This window comes from Falco biarmicus, chromosome 8 (genome assembly GCF_023638135.1).
Source record: "Falco biarmicus isolate bFalBia1 chromosome 8, bFalBia1.pri, whole genome shotgun sequence".
Taxonomy (NCBI): Eukaryota; Metazoa; Chordata; class Aves; order Falconiformes; family Falconidae; genus Falco; species Falco biarmicus.
Window position 1 is genome coordinate 24,478,264 of NC_079295.1, and position 23,935 is coordinate 24,502,198.

At 37.2% G+C, this 23,935-nt stretch overlaps 1 protein-coding gene across 6 annotated transcripts in view; it reads left to right on the plus strand.

Annotated features, from left to right (window-relative positions):
* Window positions 1-23,935, plus strand: part of FIGN (fidgetin, microtubule severing factor) — a 106,583-nt gene that overhangs the window by 72,462 nt on the left and 10,186 nt on the right. The window lies entirely within an intron of this gene.

Here is a 23,935-nt window from a genome sequence, read left to right on the forward strand (position 1 = left end):
TAAACAAGGTTACATCTTAATAATGCTTTAATAGGAGTTTCATTGATTATGTGTCACTCCTGTTAGTTCATAGGAGTTTCTATTAGGCATTTACCTGGGTGCATTTTGTGTGATTATGGCAAGCTTTCAGTGGTTGCACTTCATTCATTGGCTGTACTTAGCATTATCTCCTTTTTTATTTTCATTCATCTGTAAGATTCTGTGTTATTTCTCATGGAAGTTTACAATGGTGATGGGAATATTGCATAAGAAAAAAAAAAAAAAGGGGGGAAGGAAACTTGTGCCCTGTTACAGATTGTAGTAATACGTGTGTGCCTGTTTATTTGAAAGAATATTAATTTTTTTCTTAGGCATCCATAGTCATTTCAAAATACAGCATGGAGTGCAGCAGTTCTATCAGATACTGTATGTAATATGGTCACATAAACCTCTCAAGGCATAAATCTTCAATGCATGGGAGTTGTTTTATATCCCAGGCTTTCTAAACACTATACTAACTATAGAGACTGTATCAATCTGATCGTTTGGGACCAGAATTACAGAACATAAAGAGTGGAGTGCTGTGTGAAAGGTGAGATCTCTGTATTTGAATTTTACTTGAACTGATCCATAAAGTTATTTTTAGAAGTTACATTCTCATAACATCTACATAACCTGGTTTACTCTAATCTGATTTTTCCAAGCTTTTTAAGCAGTGCTGAAAATTACTTTAGGGAATAGATTTGCTTTCAAACTGAGTTTTCAGAATAAAGTTCGGGTCATTGTGTTCCTTAAGAGATTGGCTGAATGCCACTAATAGTATGTTGTGACTGTTTTTAAATCTGACAGTTGGCTACAATACACTTGAGTAACTTCCAGCTTTATTGTCAAGCCAAGGTATGGTTTCAGTAGAGATGCTATCTGGCATCCACAGAAGATATTATCGTCAGTTAGAAGTAAGATGCACTTCATCATTTTTTGCAGGTTTGCTCATTATGTTGTGCCCTGCGTTTGAATTAAGTTTAAAAAAAAAAGTAAAATTAAAATGTCAAATTGCAGTTTAGTAGCCTTTGAGGTTTGACATGAATATCAATAAATAAACAAAGCTTATGGAGCACATTTAGTATCTCAGTTTAGAGGGTGCTTTAAAATATGTTTTCAGATAAAAATAATTACATTTCAGAATTAGTCTCATTGATCTGAGAAAAGGCAGATTTGTAGATGTAGATAATATCCTTTATTAGACTAGTGGCTATAGCTGGAACTGTTGAAGAAGTGTTTGTTTAACTATTCCATCTGGTTCATTAAAAGAATATTCATTATCATTACTTTTTGTGTAATATGGATGGAGTCAAAGTGAAATTCTGCACCAGCATGTTCCTCATTGCTGAGAGAACAAAATATCACTTCCAAATGTATTTTTTTAAACACTTCTAGGAGATTATGCCACTGCACAAACAAGGAGCCTTTGAGATCTAACCTTCTCAGGCAGTTCTGTTTCTGCCCAGTTTATCTTCTATTAGCAGAACAATAATTAATGGGATGACTCTTTTTTTTTTTTTTTTTTTTTTTTTTTTTATGATGCATTACTTACAAAATATTAACACTTGCTTAACTGTGGGCAATAGATACTCTTTTTTTTTTTCCTGTTTTTGGAGTCTCAATTAATTTACCATTCTGAATTACAAAAGTCAATGTTGCTTAAAGCATATACTACTTTATTTTTTCCCTACGAAGGTTTAGTTATTGTAGAGTAAGACATTAGGATGGTGGATCTACACAAATACGTGTGCACGTCAAACCTGGTGCTTTCCTGATATGTCCATTCAAGTAAAAAGAATAGTGCTGAAAAACAATTGAACTGATAGTTGAGCCTAATAGCAAGCTACCACGCACTATGCTGTTTTTAATCCTGTGAATTTGGGCTGTATCATGTAGGTCTTCAAAGCATTAAGCATTTGTGAACCAGTTTATGCAAGCTCATGAATATCAGAAGTCAAGAAGACTTTAAAGGTATTCAGGTACCAAGAGACACAGATTTAGAACCCTACTGTGGTTTTGAAAATCACTAGTTTGTGTGTTGAGGTCACATGTCTGATCTTGTCTTCAGCAGCTGTGAGCCACTCCTTGGATGGAGGTTGCACATATCTATCAGACCTGATGATTTATCAAATGCAATCTTTTATTCTAAAGGACAGCCAACTTCATAATGCTTGCAGCTGCAGTTAACGGAGAGAAGCAGAATGGTGGGGCTGGCTACCTCCCTGACATGGGTTTGATTCTGCCCAGCTCATGGCGCTGGCGCAGCTAGGACCTGAGGGACCATGGGCTGACGGGGGTGACCTTTGGGTGACAGGGGCAGTATGGCTGACTGAAGAATAATGTGAAATAATTTGCAAGTCTGATTTGCTGTTCTTGCAGAGTGGAAGTTGGTGGGGTGCAGTTTCTAATGTGAATTAATGGTTGAGATGGGGGCATTTATACGCGAATCCAGAGATGGCTTCACAAGCCCATCTCTGGCTACCATGTGTGGCAGCAACAGCAAAGATGGTTACACCTCCCATGTAACAGCAATATATTAAAATTTATAGCTTTTATTTGTAAACTCACAGATCATGTGCCACACTGTGTAAAGTGTGATTTTTTAGATTTTTTTTTCTTCTGGTTTAACATTCAAAGTTAGTGTCATCCTAATTAGTTTCCACTGACAGAATAAATATTGTTCCATCTGTGCACTATTACAGTCAGCAACGGAAGGTTTAAAACACTTGAGCAGTAGATGTCAAGTAGTCTGTAAAGGGACTGGAAAGCAACTAATTTTGGATTATTTTGCATATATCACCATTCAAGAAGGAGGTTATAGGAGCAATTCTCATCTGTACTACTATCATCCCAAATTATGCCAAAATTTTGTTCCCTTTTTTTCAACAAAACTTACTTGATAATGATCATGAATACTAAAATGAAGGATTTCATGCATTATGACAACATAGAAACATTAAACCTTTTTTTTGTGTGTGTGTGTACAAGTTTGCAAATGTGTTTAAAAGGGAAAGATTTATTATCATATTGCTGAGAGTGGCCCAGATGAACTAATATCCTTATTTATTAGACAATCCTGAGACCAGAGGCAGAGCAACTTGTCAGGAATCTCCTTTCCTTTTCCAGTGCATATACCATGTAAAAGAAAATACACATTTATAAAAGGTAATTCTGTTTATTTAAGCCTTATTCTTGGAAATTTCTTTGGCACTGATTAAAGCAAATGAAATTAAAAAGCAAGTCAACACTATGTTTAGAGTTCATTTTGGTGTTGTTCTGGAGGGCTCTGAAAAACTAGTCGGGAAGGAGAGACAGGCACATAGAGTTGTCTCTAAGAAGTATAGTTAGTCTCTGGCTGCAAGTCTGTCTGACATTGAAAATATTTCTTGTGAGTAATAATCCTTTGCTTTATGTGATGGAATTTTTCCAGTTCAACTTCTTGTCCTTCTTGTAGCTTGATTAAACAAATTAATTTTTACATAATTGGAAATCAGCGCAGCTCTTCATGAAGATGTTGCTCGGCATTTAAAAAATAGTCTTAAAAGAACATTAACATCTCAACTATTTAAAAAGAGGCAAATCCTAGGCAGCGTTCTTAGGAAATGCAGTAGACTATATAAATCCGATTACACAAATTCTTTCTTAGCTGAAACAGGACCGTATCTGGCGATATCTAAGAAATGTATAGCTAACACCCCCAAGTATCCAAAAATATTCAGTATCTGCGTATTATATTAATGACTGAAATTGTTCAGTATATGTCCCTTTAGATATCCATTAATAGTTTTGTCTTTAATTCTCAGCAACATTAAAGTGGAGGTAGATGTAAATATTTTGTTAGCAATTATATAATGAAAACCTTTAATTTGCATAAAATTATTATATTTCAAGAGCATGCATTCAGCTGTAGAAAGCAGTTGACTGCCAACCTTGTTTACAAAGGCACAGAAACCTGTGCAGAGTTGCTGGGGAGGTTGTTTTGTTTGTTTGATTGTTTGTTTTCCTACATGTTAAAGTTATCACATGTAAAAGAAAAAAGATGCACTTGCTCTTCTCTGTTTCTTAACGTGTTGAATATATTGGTTTTGCTCTTAGAAACAAAACCATTGTAGACATAATGGAGGAAAAAGCACTTACTGGGAATTTAACAATTCAGCCTTCTTTACTGGAAGCTCATGTTATTCTTTTATATGATTTTTGCTATAGAGATTAAATTATATGGCAGTTTTAAGGAACTAAAACTCATAAAAGATATGTCCTTAGAGAAATGTTATTCTACATTATGCTTAAATAATTAGACTTCTGTCTTATTGAAATATATGTTCTTTGGATTTAAAAAGAGATAAAAGTATGAATATTGGCATGATTAGGAAATTATATTGCATCATAGTGAGATTGATTGGTAGTTGAATGAAAATGAACTAAAAGGCTTGGAGAAATAAATGCATATGCTATTATGCACCTTAGACAAACGTTCTTGTGTTTACCCGAGTTATAGGAGACTTACGCAGGTGGGAAGAGAAATCTTTCTATGCTTGGTTTGTGCGTGTCGCCATTTTTGCTGTGAAATCGATCATAAACAAAGAATAAGCTCACACTGAGACAGAGTGCGCTTTAACAATTTCACCATTTCACAACTGGTTTTACATCATCTTTGAAAACCCATAAAAATTAAATACATGCTGAAATGGCACACTGGCCTTATCTGGTAAGGATCCCTTATTTATTTAAGTTTTTGTTGTTGGTTTTGTTGTTGGTTTTTTTTTTTTAACCAATTTCACCAATTGGTTGGGCTAGGCCAAAGAGATGCACATCTCGGGGAAAATTATCTAAGAAATAATTTAAAGGTTATAGTTAGAGAAATGCCTTTCTGGTATTCTGAAACCATTTTATTGATTTCTCTACCCCCCTTGAGGTTTTTTTTTCTTTTTGGGGTTTTGGTGGTGTTTTTTGTTTGGTTTTTTTTTTTTCATTTATATCTGTCCTCCAAAGGCCTTCTACACATTGAAGTCCACAGTGGAACTCACTAGTGCGGATGAAGCAGAGAAACCACTGCAGGATTCCCTATTTCAAAGCTGAACCAATATTCACCATTGACACATTCATTCATCTGTGCAGGGTCATTGGAAATCCTCTTTCTCTAGTTTTTCCTTCCCTTCAGGGAGCAGTGCTTAAAAGAGCAAACCCCTGGTGTGAAGAGATAGAAAAATTCTCAGCGTGGCCAGTGGTGCCAGGAATCGAATTAAAGTTGTCCATTTGCAGATGACTGTATACTCAGGTCCCAGTATTTTCAGCTATGGGGCTTGCTGCTGCTGACGTTTTATTTGAAATGCTGTTGGCAGCACTTAGTTGTATTTAAGGAAAAAAAAAATGGGGACAAAAAGTAGTTTCTCAAAAATAAGAAAAAGTGCTGATTTTCAAAGTGCATGCGGTTCCTGCTGTTCCTTTTAGGTCTGGAGGTTGTTAAGGATCATGTGCCAGAGAGGTAAATAATTACAGAATTTACTTCTTTGGGTAATTTAACACTTGTCACTTATTCTGCTATTGTTGACATCTCTATTTTGGCATAAATCAGATTTTGACATTACTAAACCTACAATTTGTTTTTCTTCGCACACATTCTCTCTCCCATGTGAAAGGCACGGGGAAGACACAGGCTGCCATGAAATCTGAAATGCCTGCAGTCAACACGAAGAGTGCCTCTTTTTTTCAGTTTCATTTCCTGTTAATAGAGATGAACTTGGTGAACACATTGGGGCACGTCTAGAAATTGTCAAACAGAGTTTCTGTATACGGACCTCTGAGAATTTAAAAAAGTCTCTGTCAGTTTGGAGGATGAAAGGATAAGCATACTTAACCATTTGGTCACCTGCCCAAATTCCCACCCCAGCAACACAATCATGCTCCCCCAGCATGTGGGTGGCAGAGGGGTTGGTGTGGCATATCCCTATCCTTGGTGACTGCTACAAGGTTTCAATTTTGTCACTAATTTCAAAGAAATCTCAGGCAAAGGGTATTTCTATAAGTAACGCTGGCACGATCTGCCTCCAGCATAAATTGCAGTCTCTTCAAGGAGCATTGGGAAAGGGAAGTGGGAGAAAACTGGAGGTTACAAATTATACTACTACCTAATTATGCAGCTTTATTCATATGACTAGTGAGATACCCACATGCATGTTAGCAACACGGAGGCCTCAATTACAGACATTCATAACAACTTGAAGAAGGGAGCAGGGGAACTGTTCAAACAATTTAAATTCTCTGTCATAGCAACTTGTGGCTTTAGGTAGAGCTATCCCCAAAATTTAAATTTTCTTTTTCAACTAAATCACACAGGTGGTATCTTTATGCAGTGCATATGAAAGTAAGCTTATTGTTCATCCCATAACCAACATTTCTATACCCAAGTATGTGAGGTGTTACGAAGAGGTAACATTACAGTGAGACATTTTAATCTAGTTGAATGACCTTACACAAGTGGAAGAATTTTTCCAAGAGGGGCAGCGCAGTAATGAGGGTGAGGTGTGTCCTAAAATGGCCCAGAGCTCATTCTAGCTTATCAACTACTGCTACAATTCCTAATTTGTTGGCCACTAGTGCTTTTTCTGGGCAGTCTATCATTTAAAGTGCTGTGAGAGACAGTTTAATCATTTTAAGAGTATGCTGTGTAACTGATCTTGGAAGTGCCCAGTACTTGCCAGAGATTTATTGGAAAAACATTTGTAGCATGACTGTCTTTCCTTTGAAAATAGTCAAAATATTAAAAAAAAGCAGTCATGCTCAGCAGCAGTTTTCATTGATGCATTTAGGGCATTCCTCCTCTTTAGCAATCCAGACCTTTTTAAGAAATGTCATTTCTGGTTATTCTCAATACAGAATGGCCCATCAAAGCTACCTTGGTGCAACCTTACCTCTTAAATATCAGCCTGTGGCCTCTAACCATTTGTTATCAAATACTTCTTAGTTCAGCTGTGACAAACTCTCTGTTTAATACATAGAATGAACAAGACATGGATACAGCCCAAGGCATTTTTCATTAAAACAAATATAGGATATTTATTTTAAAAATTTTGGAAGTATTCTTGAAAAGGTGGCACAAGATCTTTTGTATCATAATGTGCCTAAATAATTATTTGCATTTGCCTAATGAAAACAATGCGAAGTTTAAAGAAAAAAAAATCGTAATAACTAACAAAAACTTTATTTAAGGCCATGGACAAATTTAAGCCTTCCTTAACCTTAGAAAGGACTTAGCAGGTACTTGAGCATAAAGGTTCTGCCTCATTTTCCTGTCTTTTGTGGACTAAAGTTTCTAAAGGCCTCATCAATGCAATTTCCTTCTTCCTACTGTCTACTTTACTCTTTACTCTCAATACTCAATACAGTAGCTATACCTGCAGAACAGCTAACCCCACACACTGTGTAGTGGGTTAGGTATGCACCTGCCACTCCGCCAGCGGACATAGGCTGAGATGGGATTTCTCCACACAAACTTCACAAGCCATTGTGTGTGCGCATGTTGAAGGGCTGTGCTGTATCTGCAGACATAAATTCCTAAAGTGAGTGACAATCACCCAAACTGGCCTTCAGTACATGAAGAAACAAGAAACATGCTTGGTAGGTGGTACGAACAGGGTGCTGCTTTGTTAGCTTGAGAAACCTTTGCTGTCCTGTTTTCTGACCACCCTTTAGCACTGCTACTCTGGATGTGGCACAGCTTTAAGGTTGAGGTAGAGGACGGTGCAGAAATACATGTAAAGAACTATGGGAGAGGGAAGGGGAGAAGGAGATGATCATATATGTCAGATACAGGAGGAAAGATGCATCTGAAAGATCTGTGTCTGTTGGAGGAGATCTGGCTCACTGCCAGTGAATAAACTGTTAACAGTTATTGAGTAGAAAAAGCAATTAACTGAATGGTTTTTACCTTTTTTATGAATAAAACTATGTCGTTCTCTAGGCAGAAATAATCTTGCAGTACACTGCAGTGCAGCAGGTTGCTGAAAAAAGGGCCACTTACAAATTCTCAAAAGGACATGCCTTTGGGATTGCAGTTGATATAGTTTGTACCGGGATAGTCCAAAACATGTTTATTCTGGTTATATGCTTTTTCTGTCTGCTAGATTCCAGACTAGAAACTGTGCCATCACTAGAGACAAACATCATCTCTGCTCTGGGTAGGGAAATAAATATGTGTGTACAGTTAGACACACATAAATACATACAGAGGCACTGAGAGAGGTTCTCTAAACGAAGGCTTTATATTGTGCCTCTTTAAAAATCTATGTAAAATACAAATGCAGAATCAAAACTGTGATAGTGAGGAAAGTGTTTCCCATCTCATGCTCCAGGGCATAAGCTAATCTGCTGCTGAGATCAGGCAGGAACCCCCCTCCAACCCTGCGTTGTTTTTCATTACGCAGCTGGCTGTTTGCATTATGTTTTTTATTAGAACTTCATTGTTTAATGACAAAGATTCAGAGTTATGCTAAAATAAATAGAAAGCTCTATAGTGGAAAAGCAGAAAATAGGCTCTATGAAAAATAAAGTCAAGGACTACTAGATTCTACTATGCTCACCCCAATCCCTCCAAAGCCTGTGAACGTTTCCCTTGCTCACACATGCATTTTCTTTATTAACCCCCAGCCCCCAGACAAACCCACAACTGTATTATAAAGAACCTGGTGTTGTTCCTTTTGACTCATTCATTTTATAAGGACATATTCCCATAAGTATTTTCAGTCAGGGAAGTTGTGTACTAGACTGCTCTACTTTTAAAGAAAGACCTACCAGCCACGTCTGTGTGTTTAAACAAATCCGAAGTGCAGGGAATATTGTCTTCCACAATACAAATGATTCCAGTTCTGTTGGACAAATGTTCTTATCTGCTGCAATTCGTCTATTATGTAACTTTTGCAAATGTGCTGTAATAGAACAGTAACCTCTGCAGTCTGCAGAGGTGGTTTGTGTGCAATTGTTTGGAAAAGTTGGTCGCTTCTGTTTGGAACAATGAATTTTACTTTTGGGGTTTTTGGGGGGTTGTTTTTTTATAAAAGCCAACCAACAAACAATGCAGAACATCAAGTGAAACAATTTTGTATGGTATTTCATCCAAGCTCTACTCCACAAAAATATCTGAATAAAATTACCATAAACAACAGAGAAATCTGAGGTATTCTGTACTCAAAGGCATCCTACAAATTGTTTATGGTACCTTTTGCTGAAGGGCAAACTGTGATTGATGCTGGGTCCTGACTGGGAGAAGTTGGACTGTAATATTGGAATTTCACTGATGGAGAAGAAAAATAATATATATGCTGCTGTAGAAGGTACAACAGATCTCACGTGGACTCCAGTTCCTGCTGTTTATGTTGTCTTTTGGCAGAGTTGTCCTGAGACAAACCACTCCAGGGCTCACCTTTTGATAACAGCAAACGTTACTACTAGAGCTGTCTCCTCCTGCGTGGCCATGCCCCTCTGGAGAGTCCTCACCACCTGGCACCACAGAGGTGCTGCCATGAGGTGGCAACTTCATGGGTCTTAAGGGTTTTTCTTGCTGTCTGTTTTTAGGATCCTGTTGATCCTTCTCAATGATTCACACTGTGTCGGGGCAAATTCTGCCTCAAGCTTAACCTGCCCCTGTAGCTTCACCTCCTTCTTTGACTACACTTTTGTGATTTTTTATGCTGGTCTGTACTCCTGTATATATGATACTCCATCTCAGAGTAGCAGCAGTAGTGTAAAATTTGGTAGGTTCTAGTTCTTCAATGGAAACTTCTCCGAGAGTCTGATAAAGAAGGCTTTTGTGATTGGGCTAAGCAGACCTAGAGATATCAGAAGGAAGAGTCGCAATTTCTATTGAAAGTCAAGCATTGTTTGGGGTCAGCATCTTAGGTGAGCAGACTGGTGTTTCGTAGGCTTGATAAAATACTGATGGATCTGAGGCTGAACTGTGATTTCTTTTTTTTTTTTTTTTTTTTTTTTTTTTTTTTTTTTTTTTTGTGGGTGGTAGTGCTAGGATACGGAAGCAATACACTGAAGGTTCTTCCCTGCTTTAATTTTACATTACGAGTAAGAAAGGATGAATACCATAGTTTTATAATGATGCCTAAGATACCTCCTGTGGATGCTACATTTCTGTCAACCTCAGTTTTAAACTACTAAAAATATCATAATGTATGATATTGAAGGACTTACTGATGAGCAATTGATGCTTCAGAGCATCTGCGCTTAGTAAAATCAACAGTACAAAATGCATATTACGCATCTTAGACCATCGGGTTGTCACTCACAAACGATGTGAAGTTTAATGCATTATTCAGAAGTGCAAGAGGAGGCAGTCCAAAGCAGCTGTGGAGTCTCTGTTATTTTATTTTATGGGTTTTTACGTTGTGTTATTTTACAGACAGCAGAAGCTAAGTATGTGGCTTAAAGGTGCAGTTTGGAATTGCATGATAGGGTAAGCAGCAGCACTAGAAATGTTGGATCTGAGTGCAAATTCAGTTCAGCCTTAAGAAACTGGAAGTTATTTTGATCTGAAAGCTGCAAAAACCTATCCGGGAATGAGTTCTGGATATGGGATTGGGTGTCTCTGTGTGTGTGTCTGTCCCTTTTTTTCCTCATAGTGCAAAGAAGCACATACCACAACATCAAATAAAACTGGCATTAATTTGATAGTTTCAGTTCTCATCGTTCTATTAATTCAGAAAGCTGCAAACAGATACGGAGGCTTAGAAGCTACATTTAGGATTACTGAAATTTGGGGGCTAGTGTATACAAAAGATGTAATGAAAGCACTCATTCAGTAAAGGAACTCTTCTTAACATCTTAATGTGGAATTCTGATATAAAAATCTTGGTTCAAGAGAATTAGTTTTAGTTTTCATCATTTTGTTGGTGGTTTCATTATTGATTACTCATCTTTATGTGCTTCTTTCCAAAGTCTTGGCTGCTGACACAAATCTTCTCCAGGAGAATCTAGTAAGCAAAACAACATTTGCATCCCTATGTATTTCTCCTAGTGGGAGACAAAAAAATAGTCTTGGTCATTTCTTATTGATAACTTTAAATATTATGTCGGACCTAAATCAATCTGGTGAGAGAACAGCGGCTATTCCTCAAGATTCACTCTAGATATTTAATTAGCTAGAGCTTATACATGCAATTTATTTTCTTTTTTGCCTCTTTCAGCATGTTAGGTACTAGTATTGATATGACTAGTGCAGCAAGGTGTACATCTAGTTAAATTGAACTTTCTATTGATGAAAACTTATCTCTTGCTGATGGCTGTGCTTTATGAATAATATATGTCGCAGTGTTACATTTTCAGAGCTGTGGTGTTCTTTGCGTTAGGAATGGGGGTTTTGGTACTGTGTAGGTACTAGGACTTGATAATATGTGAAATGTAGGAAAAACACCATTAGTTGTGTGTGTATGTGTAAATATATACGTATATTCTCTATTTTTTTCTCAAGCGTTTTCAGCTGTTACTGTGGAAGGAGAACTGACAAGTGTTTCTTCAAGTATCTCTTGTTACTGGCCATTTTTGTTCATTATCATTCAGCTGGTGACAACAACATTTATTATTTGTATATTAATGACTGGAAATTGTTAAGTGGTGGAAGAGCAGTCAAACAAAGCTAGATGGAATTAACTTTATGCATGCTTGGTAGACGACGTCCGATTTACAGTACTCTGTGCATTCCCCAAATAGTCTGTGATTAAGTACCATTTACAGAGCTAATCCAGCCTAGCACAGTCTTTTAAGCAGTTTTGAAATTTGCTCTGGAAATATTATTGAACCCCAAGTATTTTCAGATATATTTTCAAGAAAGAAAAGAAGTCTATATTGCAGTAAATCTATCATCACAGCTACCAATTCCTTGAGCTTAATTATGACACTACTAAATGTGAAAATCTATTCAGCGCTAGGAACACTTTTCACATTACATTCACGCTAAAGATTGGCTGTTAAGAGCTCATTACTGGTAGTTTTCTAAAGAGCGGTTTATTAAACACTGTTACCTAATAAGCATCTTTGGTGGTGCAAATTGCTGAAAACAGTAATGAGTCTGATTAGACTTCATTTCAATTACGACAGCTTGTCTAGCAAAAAAAAAAAAAAAAAAAAAAAAAAGAGAGAGGGAGAGAAAGAAATCTCTCCTTGATGCTTTGGAATCTGGCTACAAGGCATTAGATGGTTTAAAAGGAAAATGCCACCTCTGTGTTTCCCTTGCACAGTTCAGTAATGAACAGAGAGCTGTCCAAGTAGCCGTCCAATTTAACACAGAAAAACTAGATGGGCAGCATTGGAGGCACAATCCTGTTTGCTTAAAAATTCTACAAAGGCTTTTCAGTTAATATACCTAAATAGGGTCACATTTAGGTTTCCTCTGTTTCCCTTGCATAAAAATATAAAGCCATAAGAAAAGAAAAATTAAAATTATTAACTCCTACCTGCTTTGCAGAGGTTATGCATTCCTCTGATTAGTGTAACACACCTTTCAGTTCTTATCTGTAAATCTTTTACAGATCTGTAAATCTTTTACTTGCAATCACAAAGCTCACAGCTTTCACAGTACCTTATGATTCAACCTGGTTTTTAATTTTTATTTTTTTTTTCTGAAGTAAACACAAAGGTTAATACATTTTTACTACTGGATTCAAATACTTCAGTGAATATTTGTTAGTTCATGAGCTTAATTTTTGATGCTAAGCGTGCTTAACTGTATTAATGTTAAGCTTTCTTGTAAGTCTTTCCTGTATGTTACTTACATGTTTCAGAAGAAAAAGAGAAGTGTTAACAGAAAAAAAGAATTTAAAGTGATAGTTGCCAATATTTAGTAAAATCCTAATGTTTCTGTTGACAGTCTATAGCATGTTTAATAGTAAATTCATGTGGGTGTGCTTTTATAATATTATTTAAAACAAAATTTAATGGAGAGTTTTGTAAAATGCCTGTAAATAAATTATGCCTGTAGAAATGGCAAAAGGGGGACACATGCGGAAGATGCGGTCCTGCTGAAGGGCATGCGTTAGACTGCGGTCTCAGAGCATGCCTGAAATTAGAATTCTGTCTAGTCACTTTACAGCAAATTTTAGGAAGGTTCACATTCAATAAAGTTTGAAAGCCACCTTATTAGACACAGGAAATAAATCAGAAACTGAGCTAGCGCAGCAAATATCAGAACTCTGTGTCAAGATTTTAATGGAATATTTTCTGTGGTGAGGTTTTGTTAAACATGTTGCACAAAACTCAAGTGCTGGTGAACAAAATATCATTTGTGTAATTAACTGCTGAATAATTGTTGCCTAAAAAGAAAACCATAATGAAAAAGTGGGGCACATTTATCTCCTTCACAATAAATTGTGAAGTTCAGTGGTTCTTGTGACTTCAAACCAGAGAAGTGACAGGAGAATCAAGCCCATGAGCCTCAGGGTCTAGGCGTCTTGTATAGACACCGACAACCCTTTTTGGTTCTTTTTGTGATGTTACCTTTCTGCCTTGTCTTTGAAATTCTTACAGTTAGCTGTGATAGATTGTATATTTTGTGAGAGAAAGGACTTTCATCAGTGTGCATCATCAAACATCAAGTAAAATAGTGCATTTTTTTGTTTCGTAGAATGTCATACAAACACAAGTGCTATTATTCAGCTATACAAATGTGTGCCTGTAGTGTGCTTTGAGATGCTAATCAGTGGAGCTTGACTTCTGTACCCTGAAGCAAATTTTAAAACTATTTCATCATTAGGTGACTACATATGCAATAACACTATGGTCAAAATTACAGGAGAAATAACCCAGTTTATTGTTATTTAAGGTATCAATGGTGCTCAGCTACTTATTGATATAATCATTGCATGGTTTAGATTTTTATTGTCTCTTGATGGCTGTTTGCAGAAAAGGCTGCATTTGTGTGGCAGCTGAAAAGGAATGTGACATTTTATTAGCTGGGTTCTATCATTTCTTTCTGCTTTTAGAGCCAGCGCATTATCCTTTTCTGCCCCTTGAAATGCCTGTGCACCCTCTGAATGACATACTCTGTGTTTCAGGACATAGCTCAACTTTTCCTGTTGCAGGGTGAACTTCGCTCTTTTTGAGAAAGGAGAACCAACATCTAACATGAGAAGTTAGTTTCTCTTCCTTCCCACTCTCTCCAGGAATACACAAAAAATATCAGCATACACAGAGTTAAATTTCTCAGTTAAGACATTCTCTCTCTGGTGCCTCTGTGTATGTAAAATATATAAATGTATATGCACGTGTATATAGAGAGATTTCTGTATTTGTCTATAGAAAATTCCCTGTTCTTCCTTTCCCTGTCCCCCAGATACTTTGTCAAGCTAACTGAACAACCTATATAGTTCCTTTCAAACGCTTAGAAAACAATACAGTAAGTCTCAAACCAAAAGCATAAAAAATTGGCTATTTTCCATTTTCCAGTAGTTAATTTAGATACATTTTACTGAATGAGCAAGAAAGAATCCTTGGAATTTGTGGAATACAATAATTGAAAGGTTTAAGTGGGGAAAAGATTTAGCTCAGCTTAGTGTTTCTAGGATGTCAGTTCTTTGGTTATGCTTCTGCTTTTAATCTTGTTTCTCTGCTTTGGGGGGAGCAGGAAGGAAGGGTCAGCTGCTCGCGCAGCCAAGCCGGGGAAGGAGCTGTGCCAGAGCTCTGTTTTCCCTAAGAGCGTGATTAGTGCAGCTCTGATGACTTAGCTGAGGTGTCCCTACCTTGGGGAGGAAATCTCGGGTTCCCTGTGATAACATCATCCCTTCTTAAAACGCCACCTCTCATGCTGAAATATAGATGTTGTTGTTTGTTTGGGATTTTTTAATGGAGAGACCAAATAAGTATACGGGTTGATAATATGATGTTTTTAAGTGGGGTATTCTCTTTGGAAAGAAGGTATATGCCAGCGACTAGCCACTCTGATGCTTATAGTAGAGAGAAATGTGTATGGTGTGTGTCTGGTGTGATGGGAAAAAGGGAGAGTGGATGAGCTCTGCTGAGAGCTCCCTGCTCTTAATCCTGGGCCACGTCAGGAGCATTCTAAAGCAGTTTATCTTCATATGTCGTCTTGTATATAAGAAACAACACTAAACCCACCAAAACTCATTTCATATGTAGCTTTTTCCATAGCCTTCAGATCAAAGTTATTTTCTTCGGGCTGGACTAAATTATACGCAGGTCCCAGGAGTGAAGGACACTGAATTAATGCACTGTGTCACCCAGTCCTGGCTATAGAATATTTTTATCGAAGTGTGAGACGCAACATCTCTTTACTATTTCATTAAAAATTAATGTGCAGATTGCCAAAAAGCAAAATGCATAAATAACATGAACAAATTTTGTGAAAGCTTTGTACACTGTGGAGTCATCTTAAGAAGGATCTTTTTCTTGAGCATCAGATTGCTTCTGTATATACTTTTAATCAATATTCCTTCTCATTTAGCTAATTAGCAGAGGTACTCTAATTTCAGTAAAGCAAATGCTCATACCTTTCCTATTGGTAGGTTTTGGAATCAGTACTTTAAAAGGAAAGCGGTATTCCTGGTTACAGGCTGGAGCATTGTGTTACTGGCCCATATAAATTTGCTTTTTCACTCTTGTTAGTTGAGTGTAATGGGTCAAACCTGTCTACAGTTATTTGAAACTCACTGAAACTGATCTTTGCCTTCATATTTGTAAGGCGAATAGGGCTGGTTAGGTAAACCTCTGGAATTAACCTTCTCTTGCTATATAGAAATCTATGAAATACATATGTACTTTTTTTTGGAAGTATGATGACTGAAAAATATATATAAGAATATAGTAGAATTATAGCAGCAGCACTCTGTATAATTAGAGGGAAATATATTTTAAATAACTCTTGGCATGTAACTTGGTCTTCTGTTTTAGAGCCAGATTATTTTCAAACATTTTGGAACAGCATGATATAAAAAATAATTCAGCATCACTTAGATCTCTTTATCGTGCACCCACTTTGTTCAAATAAAGTATGTCCCTTTATGGCAGTTTTAACCCCATTTATCCTCATGCACAAGTGCTCACCTGTTATTTACTCACATAAGAGAAGGTCGATACTGCAGAACAAGGGGAGTGCTCTGTTGTGACATAAAACATACATATTCATTAGCTCTGCTGTCCCTATGGACACGTGCAGTATGTCCTGATGATCTTCATTTGGCAAAAGGAAGTGAGCTTAAGAAGGAAATTGTCTTAATGGGTACAATATATGTGGGGAAAAAAGGTTTTAAAAATACTTTATTTACAGTGAGGAACCAAACCAATAATTTTAAGCGTGAATGAAAAAAATCCCTGTAAAAGGAACCAATTTACTGAATCATGATTAGCCATAGAAATTCAAAAGATAATAGAATCCAGTATTTGAAAATTATAATTTTCAGATATATTTTTTTCCTGGAAGAGTTTAGTTCAGGAACTGAATATTCCATATGAAGCTCCCTAGTGCAGATAATTCATTACTTTTGCCTCTTACTTGCTTGCTAAAAAACAAATTCAGGGTTCTGTGTTTCACCTGCTGCAGCTGATTACGTGAGAAACACAATAAAGCAGTGAGCATATTTTATCTGCTCTGCTTTTAAGTACTTGTGTTATGCTCTTTCAAGGCAAATGCGCCTCAAACTCCACTTCTGGAAGAGGAACTAAGGAAAAGGCTACTTCTGCTATTTTTTTTTTGCTTCAGAAGAGCTTATGCATTTTGCTGTACTTCTAAATGCTTCAGTTGGGTTTATTGGAGACTCGAAGTAAGCACTTCAGCGGAAGCACAATCACAGTTCAGGTCTATACTATTCTGCACTTGCAAATATGTATAAATACTTGTGCCGAGTGGCCAAACTCTGTGTTCATTTATGACTGTATTTTACTATGTGAACGTTTTAATTCTCAGAATCACTACAGTTATCCTGCAGTAGCTATTTTGATTCTTATGCTTATATAGGCATAAGTTGCAGATTATGTGGTATATTAAATCTTTTAAAAGTACATTATAGCTCTAAGCATGTGCTCAGTAGACTACAAAAAGTGGTTTGGTTTTGGGTTTTTTTAATATGTGATGCTTACATTTGTTTACAGTTACTGTTCTGAGTATTCTCTCGGAAATTATTATGGTCTTACTCATTTGGCATTGACAAAATCTGCTAAGTCCTTTAAAGGCATGGCACTTTTTGGAGGTATTTGACAGAAACAGCTTAAAAATTTAAAGCTTGGGAAGAGGAAGATTCATAATGTGTTAAAACGCATTGCAATTATTGTCTTCATTAGTATGTTTTCTAGCTGGTTAAGGAAAGTGTTGGGCGCAAATGAGTACAGCGAGGGCAGACTGATAAAGTAAAATATTTTAAAGATAAGTGGCAATTAATCACAAATATGACCAATTCTCTATATAGAAGGATTCTGACACATGCGTGCATAAATGGTTTTACTTATGATACATCACGATGGTGCGTCAATGCGATTACATTGAAAGGATGGAGCCCTAAACTGAGAATGTTTTTGTGCTTAAGGGCTGCTGCTGCAGAGAAACCAACCCCTCAGAGGTGGGCAGCATCCTGGGAGGTCCCGTGGAGTGCCTCAGTAATAGCTACAGTCCGTATCATCCCTATCTGTGGGCTGCTGCTTGGTTAGCCTACAGATCCAACCTGCTTCTGCTGGCAAAATATGATAGAGCCATCTCAGGACCCAGCTTCCCTTTGCTTGACTATTATTTCTCCTTATTTCTGTTTCTTAAGGCCTTTGAAGCTGATGGATCTGCTAAAGGCCATTTAGCCAGAAATGTCTTTGTGACTATCAAAGGCACTGCTTTATGTAAATGGCAGGGAGGGGGCTTGGAGGGAAAGAACTCATTTGCTGTAAACGTATTGCAATTTGCTGTTGTGAGGTATGAAAGTGTGATTTTAAAGGAATAATATTTTCACAGTATTTAAATTAGATAATTGGGATGTATTAGTTTGAGATTCCATGCCCGGAATTTAATTTTTAACCAGTCCAGGCTTTCCTAAAATATGTTGCTTTATTCTTACTGCTTTTATCTTTAAGTGCTGTTGACATATATGTGATCCTCAATATTATTTGTAATCTAAGTGTTTTGTTTAAAAGATTGAAATGTTTCGCTATCCCTGCTAGATGAGAATCACATTCTAAATACCCTGCCAACAGCTTGCTCCCACTGATGCACGTGGCATGCACAGGCTATATATAAGAGGAAGAACAGACCCCTACCAAGAAAATGCTGAAAGCACTTTCCAGGCCTTTTTTCCCCGAGTTTGTGGCTGCCACTTACTGAAAAAACCTTCCAAAGTTGGGCCTGTACAGCTGGGCAGCTCAGTTGGAGGCTCATCCTCCCACAGAGTCCTTTGACGTCAAAGGAGTTCCTCATGGACTGGAGCAGAGGTCTTCACTGAGTAATTAGAAAATAAATGTGGGAATCATTTTCTTCCCCCCCGCCCCCCCCCCCCTTTTTTTTTTTTTTTACTGCAAAACATAATTAGCTCAATCCACTCTTCAAAATCCCTCCTGTTTCCAATTAAGAGAGATCAGTTGCACTATCTTCAAACAGCTGAAATTATGCTTATTAATAAAAACTGGAGTGTAAAAGAAATGTTTTATCTTGAATTATTTTTTATTATTATTATGGGACATATGACAGTATACAGTCTTATAAAATAGTATCAGATTTAGTACAAACCCAGGGAGTTGTGTGTCCTACATCTCAAACAGTGGTTACGGCATGACTTATTTATTCAGCTTGGTCCTATGCTTGAGAAGGATTTTAAAATGTGGATGTAGGGCCTGATCCTCAAGGTACTAACACCTTTGGCACTCACTGAAGTATGAGCTTTGAGAGTCCTGGCATGTTCCCACTGAGGTGCTTACTTCAGTCAATAGCTGTTTTGGAGGAGCTGATCTTTGCATGTCCTCAAGAAGCAATCCCTTGGCTAAACTTGTTATGGAACTTGTAAATACTCAGTGTCTTGAACAACTAGAGACAGCTGAGAGTAGCAGTCCAGCAGGCAGGGATAGCTTTTGGAATCTTTGGCTAAATGTGTTAGCAATCCAAAGTGATGGAGGTCACACCCACTTGCAAGTCTAGAGGGAAGAGGGTTTGTGGCACTCAGAGCTGTGGTTTTGGAGTTGTTTCCTACCTTGCAGTAGTGTGCTCCTACACGTCTCTTATGGACTCTTATCAGAAGTACCTCATTTACTTGTTTGCCCCTGATACCATCTGCCCCTTTTCAACAGTGCATTAAGAGTTGTTCAGATCATATTTAATCACATGCCTAAACTTAAGAACCTGCTTGAGCTACTGATGTTTACAAAGAAACCTGCAGATCTGTGCTAGGTAGGACCTAAGGCACTGTGGGGATGAACAGGGCAGGAATACAGAGACCACAACAGACGAAGAATTATTTTCTTTTGCCTTGGGTACATTGAAGGAACGGTTGGAGGCCCTTGATCCAAACTGAAACTTTGGTAGCTGGTTGGGAAGGCTGGTGTGCTGCCCTGGTTTTAGTTTCCTGTGCACGGTACCTCCATGTCACTTATGTTTTGTTCCCCAGCATCTCTAGAAGTGCAATGCAACCTCTGCTGGCATCTTCAGAAAACCACAGCTGCATATGATTTAATTTTGGCTTGATTATTTTATTAAAGACGTGAATAGATGAGAGGTTTACTAAAGTGCCAGTGTCCTTTGTCTAAAGCAGATCGCTACTAATCATGTTTGTTACTTGGAAGGTGATTGTCATTTGGACTCATCAGCGGGACACCATAAATCCTTTGTCGTGTTTTTACCCACTGTTGTCCTAGCCAATATTTCTGGACTTTTTCCATGCGTGTTTTCAACAGAAACCCTTCTATTTAAATTGAAAGGAAAGGCTGGTTATTTATCTTCAGTAACAGCTATAATCCTGTGAGGGGCTGAGTAGTTTGACCTGATACTGAGAGCACCAGCAGAGGAAGGTTCTTTGTATGTGCAAACTCATGTGAGTTTCCAGCAGGATCAGGCCCTGCTGGACATCCAGAATGCGTAGGACATTGTTCCTTTTTGCATTCAGATAAAAATGAGGTTTTTTTCCGAACTCAGGCATTCTTTCTTTTTTTTGGTTTTGTTTATCATAATTCATAAATCTGAATATGTAAGTGGATTTCTGCCATATGGAATTATTGTATGTGAAAACTGATGAAGTATTATGCATTAGATTTACACTTTCAGGCTAAGTGCACAAAATTAGAAGGGGAAAAAAATGGTCAAACACTTAGTTCAAAGTAATTGAATAATGAAATTGTTGACTATAATTACTTTAAATGTAATTCAAATAGATCCAACTGGAAGAATTATGGAGGAGGGATGTATAGCAGGGCTGTCAGGACAAGGAAGAAGAGATATTGCTAAAAAAGCCTACACTGCCTCTCTATATAATGTATTAAATTTATCTTAAAAGCAATTCTCTGATAAGTACATACCTGTACTTAAAGAACAGAATCTTTTTGCCTCTTACAGCCCATACCAGCACAGTTTACACAGTTCAAAAATGTCGATAGCTCAGAGGATTCCTAAGTTAGCAAAGATTTTTCTTGAAATGCATTCATCCTGGATTTTCAGTAAGTTATTAAGCAAATACACTATCTGCAGGACCATGGTTTATGTCAGAGTTTAAATTATGCTTAAAAAAATATTCAACCTCTAAATATGCCCTTATTTACCTAATTTTAGATCTTTATATCAGCATTTACATTCCTAACAAAAGAAGTGCAGGAAGGTGTATCAGCTCAAGTGAAAAGCAACTAATAAAACACAATTCAAAATATGGAGAGGAAGTGGCTGCGAATTTTAAGCCACTGGGAAAGGGGAGTGTTTACATAATTAAAAGAAACTACAACTTCTTTCTTTACTCCCAAATCAAACATTTGACTTTTGTCAAACAATTATTGAACTATTAACAAATGGAGTCAAACCTAGCAAAAGTTTGCTGCTTTTTCGATTAATATGAAATTGAGGAAACGGCTCTTTGCCCCCCAGTCCAGGCCATTCCACTATGTAAATACAGATTTCTTCACTGCTTACTAATGCAAAAAATATGCTTATGGTTAACTATTAACCTATGCTTCCAAATAACACTAATGATTGCAATGTGCTGGAATAAATGCTCATGTTTCACAGGATGAGAACAGTCCTGTTCTCTTAAGCTTATCTAATCAAAGCCTAATCCTGCCTTTACAGCCTTTGTTAAATGCATTGGTATTTAATATGCATCAATAAATAAACTTTCAATTATTGTGCAGTGAGCATATCCAAAGATAGCATGACAATGTGAAACTACTGGTCTATCTAGTAATTATTCCAAATAAAGAATGCTGATGATGTGATTTCCCCCCTCCTCTTATAACAGATAATTCAGATTTTCTGCCATTCTTTTGCAGCCTCAAAATAAGTAAAATAAATTAATCTAGATAAATACAATTCAAATAATTGAATGTTTACACCATCCAAATACATCTTGCCACTGTGACTAGAACTAGAATTATTGTATTTTAAAAGCACATGATCCATTCTAAAAAAAACCCCAAACAAACCCAACAAAACAGTTGATGAAATTTTTAAAGTATTGGCGAAAGGTATTTTGAAAAGCTTGCAAGGTGGGGGTAGTGTACAATATATTCTGTGCTCTGACCTGGTGCATTCTTTTTTCTCTTTAAATTGACTAGTTTTCCATTTACAAGCTGTTGAAGACAATATGCCAAAAGCATATTCATTAACTACAGTACAAGTACCAGCCCAGCTAGATTCTCTTCTCCCTCGATGCTTATTTTACCTTTTTCAAAAGTTTCACTGCTGCTTTTGCTCATTCTTTGTGAAGGGTCTTTCTCATGGCATCCCTTCGTTAGTATCTACTGAAACACCAGTCTCCTCAAGTTCTTCTGCATCTCTGTAACAGAAGCTTTCAGTGTTTTGGTAACCTTATAAGCCCAATATCGCAGAACACAGATAGGTTTTGTTTGTTTGTTTGTGTGTCTTTTTCATATTTTTTTTTTTTTCTCTAATATGAGTAATGAACTTGTATGTCTGTTAGGTAGTTTACATTACAGGGACATGAATATTCTTTCCTTTCAAAAGGCTTGAAGTAAATTTCATGGCACTGGAAGATTTTTAGATACTGATTGCTTGCAATTGGCCCTTGGTGGTTTGGTCTTCATATTTCTGGCTGAATTTAACAAAGTATGATTTCTGAAAAGCTTCTGATAGTTCCTCATTAAAATTGCATATTTTTCATGTGAGCATGATTTCTAGAATTTCACCCAATTTCATTATATATTTACCCCCTCTGCAAGATAGTGGTTGAAACATCAGAAACAATTAACAAAAAAGATTATATTAACACTAAATGAAAGAAATAAATCTGCCAAAAACTCAGTTTCAAAGCTGCATTTGTCAAAAGCGCTTCTCTGAATTAACTTTTATAGGATAACTGTATGATTGTTAACAGACATTTTTCTCAAGTTGTCAAAGTGTTTGAAAAATGAGAGAGAAAGAGAAGGCTCAGGAAAAAAAAAATCTACAAGTAATCAATGGCATGCTCACGTGGACTGAGATTTGCAGTACTTGTACTATATAAAATATAAGCCTCAATTAGAGGTACTTTGCAGTTTTCAGGTTGAATTCAAATTATTTGCTGATTTGCAAATACGTGAATTCCAAAAATGAAAATGAAGAATCCAAATGCAAATGAGTGCAACTGCAATAAAATATAATTGCAAATGAATCTGTTGCTTTATTCATTTATTGTGTAATTACTGCAATCCTTCCCACCTTGTTTTCAGTATTTCTTAATCATTAAGTCGGAAGCATGACAGCAGTGCCAGCCCTGGCATGATTCTCTTTGACTAAAACCTTGTAAATTAACACAATTAGCACAGCATCATCCTGCTAATTAACTTCCAGTGTCTGGTGCAGTGGTTTTGCAAACAAGGAAGAGGGAGTCAGAAGGGAATAAACATGCCATTCTGTTACCAAACTGTGTGCTGTGTTAGGTTTAGCTCAGCGAGGCTAAGCTGGCCATGTCAGATGCCATAGTCAGGCAATGAAGAGCTAAAGGGGTTGGGGAGAAAAACAGGAGGGGGTAGAAGCTGTCAAAATAGACTGCAGTAATTCAGAGGGGAGCTAGTGCCACAGATGCTTCATTTCGACTAGGCCTCCTCCTTATCAGGGAATCTGTGCCAGAGGGCACAAGACTGTTTGCAAAAATCACTTTTGGTAATACGAGAGAGATTAAGGAGGTCTATTTGATACAGCTGTACAAAAATCAGCAATGTGTCTACCATGCATAGGTATGAGTTGAAGGGGGCTATCTTAATGCTTGTAAATTGCTTTTACGGCTCGCAGTGGATTATGAGGAGGGGGGATAATTCACATCACATTATTTACAAGATTAATTGCTTTAAAATAGCGTTTGCCTTTTCTTTTCTTTTTTTCTTTTTTTTAATTGATGGTGGTGGGGTTTATAGCCAGCTATGGAAGTCACAGAACTTTTAGGGACTTGGCTTCATTTATTTTTCCTTTTCTTCATCCCTTTTTTTTTTATTTTTTTTTCTCCCCCTCTTTCTTTGTACCCTGGAGGCTGGGGAGGGGGAGAGCAAGCAAGGAGACGGACAGACAAGTCATGCTTGTTTTTTTTTCCAGAGCCTCAACAACAGAACTGAGAGGCAGAAAGGAGCCAGTTGTAATTCATACCGAGTTGTAGGCTTTGTGTGATGAAAGCGACGGAGCGCTGCCTGGGAGATTGCTTTGCTGCACTCCACGAAGCAGATTTGAAACTGTCGTGGACCACTTTAGATGAGAGTTGGATTATGGAATGACCTGCTATGTCTGTGTCATATTGTTCTGCGCAGGGTG